Source organism: Podarcis melisellensis, assembly GCF_964234715.1.
Source record: "Podarcis melisellensis genome assembly, chromosome: 1".
In the NCBI taxonomy this organism is placed as follows: Eukaryota; Metazoa; Chordata; class Lepidosauria; order Squamata; family Lacertidae; genus Podarcis; species Podarcis melisellensis.
The window spans coordinates 130460321-130465753 of record NC_138528.1 but is presented as its reverse complement, the minus strand read 5'-3'; the positions used below and the strand labels follow the sequence as shown (position 1 = coordinate 130465753).

General features: G+C 43.6%; 1 long non-coding RNA gene across 1 annotated transcript; it reads right to left on the bottom strand.

Moving 5' to 3' along the window:
- Positions 1–5142, bottom strand: LOC309367732. The gene is made up of 2 exons (XR_014167306.1): positions 4982–5142; positions 1–459 (listed from the first exon to the last, which is right to left on the bottom strand). It is a non-coding gene; the product is annotated as an uncharacterized lncRNA (long non-coding RNA).
- Between the last annotated feature and the right edge of the window lie 291 nt (positions 5143–5433).

The following is a 5433-nucleotide window of genomic DNA, read 5'->3' as shown; positions in this document are numbered from 1 at the left end:
TGTGATTCATCAGAAAACATTTTATTGCTTCACTGAAGTGGAATGAGGCAGCTCAATTCTTAACATGCAGGCGGATGAGGCTCTTAAATTAAACCCTTAAACAGCAACAAAAGTCTAGTTACAGAGTGAATGGCCAAATAAATATTCTGCAAGACTAGATAGATAATCCAAGGGGTAAAAAGACAGTTCTACCAACAGTACTGGGGTCAAACACCTCAAACACATTTGCCAGGATCCAAAGGGATATTTCAAAGTCTATAAAGATAGTCCCAGATTATTTTTAAAATAACGTTTCTTCTCACTGAACATTGCAAAACCAGGCTACTTCACAATCCTCTTTGCTCTGCTTCACAATTGAGTTGTCTTGTGACCAGCAAGGCTTCTGTTGAAGAAACATTTGCCGAAAGTGGCCCGCTGCCATGTAACTAGTTATGCAGTGCTTTGGATCCTGGCCATTAGCTGAAAGTAAATTATATTGATTTAATGTGTTTAGAATAAGAGAGCCTCTTGGGCATATTTAAAACCACATTAAGTACATGAAGCAAATAAACAACATTATTTGTCAGTCAACAAAAATACAAACATTGACAATGAGTGAATAGGTATATTTATTTGGAATTATATATCGTCATAGCTCTAACAGGAGGACAGATTACACAAACATTTACAGCTGCATATTGAAAAGCAGGACCAATCAAGGAGAGATGGATATTCCTCCCATCATGATCCCAATCTTACCTGCCTTTGGAGACAAGAAATTATAAATTACCTCCTATCTCCAGAGAATGGAGTCTTACAGAAGCAAAGATAGTGAATGGCATTGTTTTAAGTGCCTGCAAAAGCTGAAAGTAATAAGAAACAGCTGGAATAAAAGAGAAGTCCGAAGCTGTCATTTTGTGCACTCATTCCTGTCAGCAGGATTCTCCTTCAAAAGCCGGACGTGATACCCAGCAGAAAAGTACCACGTTTAAAATTTAAATCAACTTGGTAGTTTCAGTAAGCTTCAATTAAACAAGTTTTAAGACTGAAAGAATGAGCTAACTTTGCAAATAACAATTTAAAAGTACTTTGTTAGGAACCTGGATAAAAAAGCTTTTCTCATATAGGAGGCCTCAGCCCTGAGGACAGGTCTAATGTAAACTGAGTAGCAATAAGAATGCTGTAGCCTAAGAGAAGGTCATCGGAGATAGGAGCTTAGTGGCAGAATCATAGAATCATAGAGTTGGAAGAGACCACAAGGGCCATCGAGTCCAACCCCCTGCCAAGCAGGAAACACCATCAGAGCACTCCTGACATATGGTTGTCAAGCCTCTGCTTAAAGACCTCCAAAGAAGGAGACTCCACCACACTCCTTGGCAGCAAATTCCACTGTCAAACAGCAGAGCACGCTATCTAAATGGAAGTTAATGTTGTGAATTACAAAAGTACTATTCAGATGTGTGAAAGTGCATTGGGGAGAAGTGGGATCAGAGAGAAAGCCCTCCCCTCTACGTAAATTTTTTCACAGCTCCAGTTTGCAAACTGTAATGACAGGATTCAGCACTTGTAGGCCTTCTATTATTAATTGAGATAAGCCCAAGACCAACTTCTGACTCCCAACATGGGACCCATTTTAAGTTTTTATTTATATTTAATAATGCTAATAATGCACATTGTTAATCCTAAAATGGTATTTCACAGTGCAATAAAGTGTCACATTGCTATTAAAACAAAACTAGTGTCTGTCTTTCCTTTTGCTCTCACTCACTCTCTCTTTTCCATTGCCTGCTGGTGCCTTTTTCTCCCTGTCCTGTTACCTAGTGCATCTTTCCCAATTCTCTCTCTCACGAATTCCTCTACTCACAGCTTCTTCTACCTTCTCACTTAATCCACCTTCCTGTCTTCTCCCCGTCTACTTCCTTCCACCTGCTGCCGTTGACTTTCCTATAGGCACTTTCATAAAGCAAATAGAAACAGTTTAGAGTCCCTCTCCACTCTCCACTAAAATCTACTCCCACCACAGCTGGTGCAAAATGCAATGGCCAGAGTGCGCACCAGAACAAGACACTTTGAGCATATAACACCAGAGCCGTGGCTGGGTGATCTTGCGCCCCTGGCAGAACCATCAAGATTGTGTCCCCCAGCCACAGACAAATTGGCTCTTCTTTCTGCCTCTCCTCCAACTCCGCCCCCCACATCCATTCAATTCACCCTCTATTTAAAACCATTTCTTATTAGGCAAGAATCAATATTTATGGACATATTTTTAGCCGATTTTGTGCCCCCCCCCATTGCCTGCGTCCCTGGTGGGGGCCCACCTCACCACCCCCTAGCTACGGCCCTGTATAACACTAACCCTGTCAGTGGCTGCCCATTAGTTTTTGGGCCCAATTCAAAGTGCTGGTGTTGACCTCTAAAGCCTTACTCAGCTCAGGACCTCAGTACCTTAAGGGCTGCTTAACTGACCAGGACCCTGCAATTGTCATTGGGGTCCCTTCTCTATGGCCCCCTCCCAGAGAGATTCGGAGGGTGACAAGAAGAGAACAGGCCTTTTCTGAACTCCCCAGAGAGCTTTTCCTGGCACCATCGTGACATGTCTTTAGGCGCCAGGCAAAAACATTCCTCTTTACCCAGGCCTATGGCTATTAAATAATCAATGACCTGTGAAAGCGTGGGGGAGAGGACTGGTATTACGATGACTATTTCATTATTAGGCTGCCAGTGTGCTTTTTATTTATGTTTTTATCATGAATGTTTCGTCATGTGTTTCTAATGATGTAAACCTCCCTGGGATCTTTGGATACAGGGCGGTATATAAATTGAAAACTACTACTACTATAGTCATACACACAGCATTTCCCCCTTGTATCTCACCAGAACACTTGAGCTCGGATGCAGAGCCTTTGTGGGGCTGGCTGGGGGTGGTGCATGTAGTCTGGGATGTGAGGTGGCAACACTGCATGTCTAGGTTAAGCTGTGGAAAGCAAAGCAGAGGTAGGACGTGAGGCACGAGGAACTTGCTAACTATAAAGCAAGATGCCTACTATCTGGATGCCCCTTTTTGGTCCCGCAGAGAACTTTTCCCCTGGTCCAGTGCTACTGCAGGTTGCATTCAGTGGGGTGAGGATGTGATGTCCCCACTCGCTTCGACTCCCACATTCTGCAGCAGCACAGTCTTTAGCATATGCGCCACCGGGGTGCAAAGATCCGCCCAGCACCCCCAAATTTAGTTTAGCCCCCAAATTAACTTTTATTATGCTTATGTCTGACACCATGCTTATGCCTTATCTCTTGTTTACGAAAGGGAGGGAAAGGAAACAAACTTTTTTATTTGCTCATTTATTTACAATACACTTATACAACACTACCACACTTAAGCTTACAAGTATTGTTTAGGCACCTACTTAGGAGAAACATCAGTTGTGTCAAAGGTGCTGCTCACCCTGCTGTCGCATAGCAGTGCAGCTCAATACAATACGTAACACATTTTGATGTAAGAGTTAATTTCGCGTGCACGGCGCCGTTGAGAATGACAAGGGCTGTTGTTGAGTCTGACAAGAATGACAAGCACCGCTGCTGGTGCGGCACGTCTTTGTTAAATGAGTGCACAAAGTCGAAAGTCTTTTAGTGAAACAGTAGGTATACATTTCGGTAATACCTAGGTATATATGTATTTTGTTTTTCTAGCTTGATCAAAATTATTTATTATTTCATAACAGGTAGATAGTTAAGAGCTTAGGCGGCTTCAGCGGCTGGCGCTCCCCAGAATTCAGTGCCCGGGTGCCCTGCACCCCCAGGTAAAGACGGCCCTGTTCTGGAGGCACTGGGCTCCTTCCACCACTTCCTGGGCTCCCTGGCACTGCCATGGTGAGCAACCAAGAAGCCCTGCTGCAGCATCTGCTTCCAACATGCTTCTGCTTCTTGGAGAAGGGTAAAAAGCCATTGAAACAGAGAGTGAATAGAGCCCCCATATTATACAGAGCTCTCTTGGTAGACATAAAGCTATAGAAAGGTGGAGAATACGGTCAGCCAGAAACATGCATCTAATTGTAAAGGGGTTGTGCTTTTCTCTAGGCACATTGCAACCTTTGTGGATAAAACAAGTGTCTCATCAGAAGATTGTGTCCCATCCCAAATGGAGGGTCCCTTTGGTCTGGGCAACCTTAGCTGGAGTCCAAACTGTTGGCAATAGCTTTGCCCAAAGCTGGTGGCCTCACGACCCAACGGCTGAAGATCTGATATAAATCAAGGGACAGTTGACTTACGCTGTGCTGCATGGTACAGCGTAAATTATCATCTCCCCTCTCCCGATACACAGAGATTGCAACTGTGCTAAAGTTACATGAAGAGAACTTTTAAAGGTTGTCTACAACTGCTTGTCCCCATTGGATCAGGGATGGGGAACCAAGCTTCTTCTGCCCAATTTTATGCTGATAGGGGAAGCCTGGAGAGAAAGTTTAGGAAGGCAGGGTGAAAAAGAAACGGGGGTGGAGGGGGCAGTCAAGACAGACAGAATGGTGGAAAGCAGGGAATCCTTCTCAAGTCCATCACGTCTGACCTCTGGAAAGAGCAATCTGTTCCTCTCCAGTCAGAGAAAAGAGATGGCCTGGCATTTATAGGAACATTTCAAGGGGGGGGATAGCTTTAGGTTGTGGGTAAATAGCTAAATAATAAAAAAGTAACTTATTGATTAGTGTCAAAAGGATGTTAAAGGATATGTTGACGGTTCAAAGGGGAGTCGGGAGAAAACTTGCTTCACCAGTAAGCAATTAGGAAATAAAGCTTTGGTGCTCTGAAAGTATACAAAAGTTAACCGTGGAAAAGAAGAATGGACAGTATATGCTTGCTGCAAACAGTGAGATGATGCAACATTAGTTATGGGAGTGATCCGTCCAAATGTAACACTTTTAGGTCATTTTCAGCAGGAAAGGTTTAAGAATGGGTTTTATCTTGCCCCCCCCCCCGGAATGGCTTAAAATAGTGATTCACTTGGGTTGCATACCCTGATCTATGCATTTGTTGTTGAGAAGTGGCGCACATGGGACTCCCGGGCCAGATGAGAGGGACGTTGGCTTTGCCTCTTGGCGGTTTGAGAAGCATCCCTGACCTTTGCAGATGTCCACCCACTTCCACATCGCGCTCCTGGGATCGTGTGGGGACTAAGAGGCGAACATGTAATAAGTGTTGGAAATGTAAAGAAAAAGAAGGTTCATTTTTTCATATGTGGTGGGAATGTAAGAAGGTAAAGGGTTTCTGGGAAATGATATACAACGAATTGAAAAAGATGTTTAAATATACGTTTGTTAAAAAACCAGAAGCCTTTTTGTTAGGAATAACAGGAAGAGAGATAAAAAGATGTGATTATAAACTGTTTCAAGATGCAGTTACAGCGGCAAGAATACTAATGGCCCAAAAATGGAAGCAAGAGGAACTACCGACCTCAACTGAGTGGAG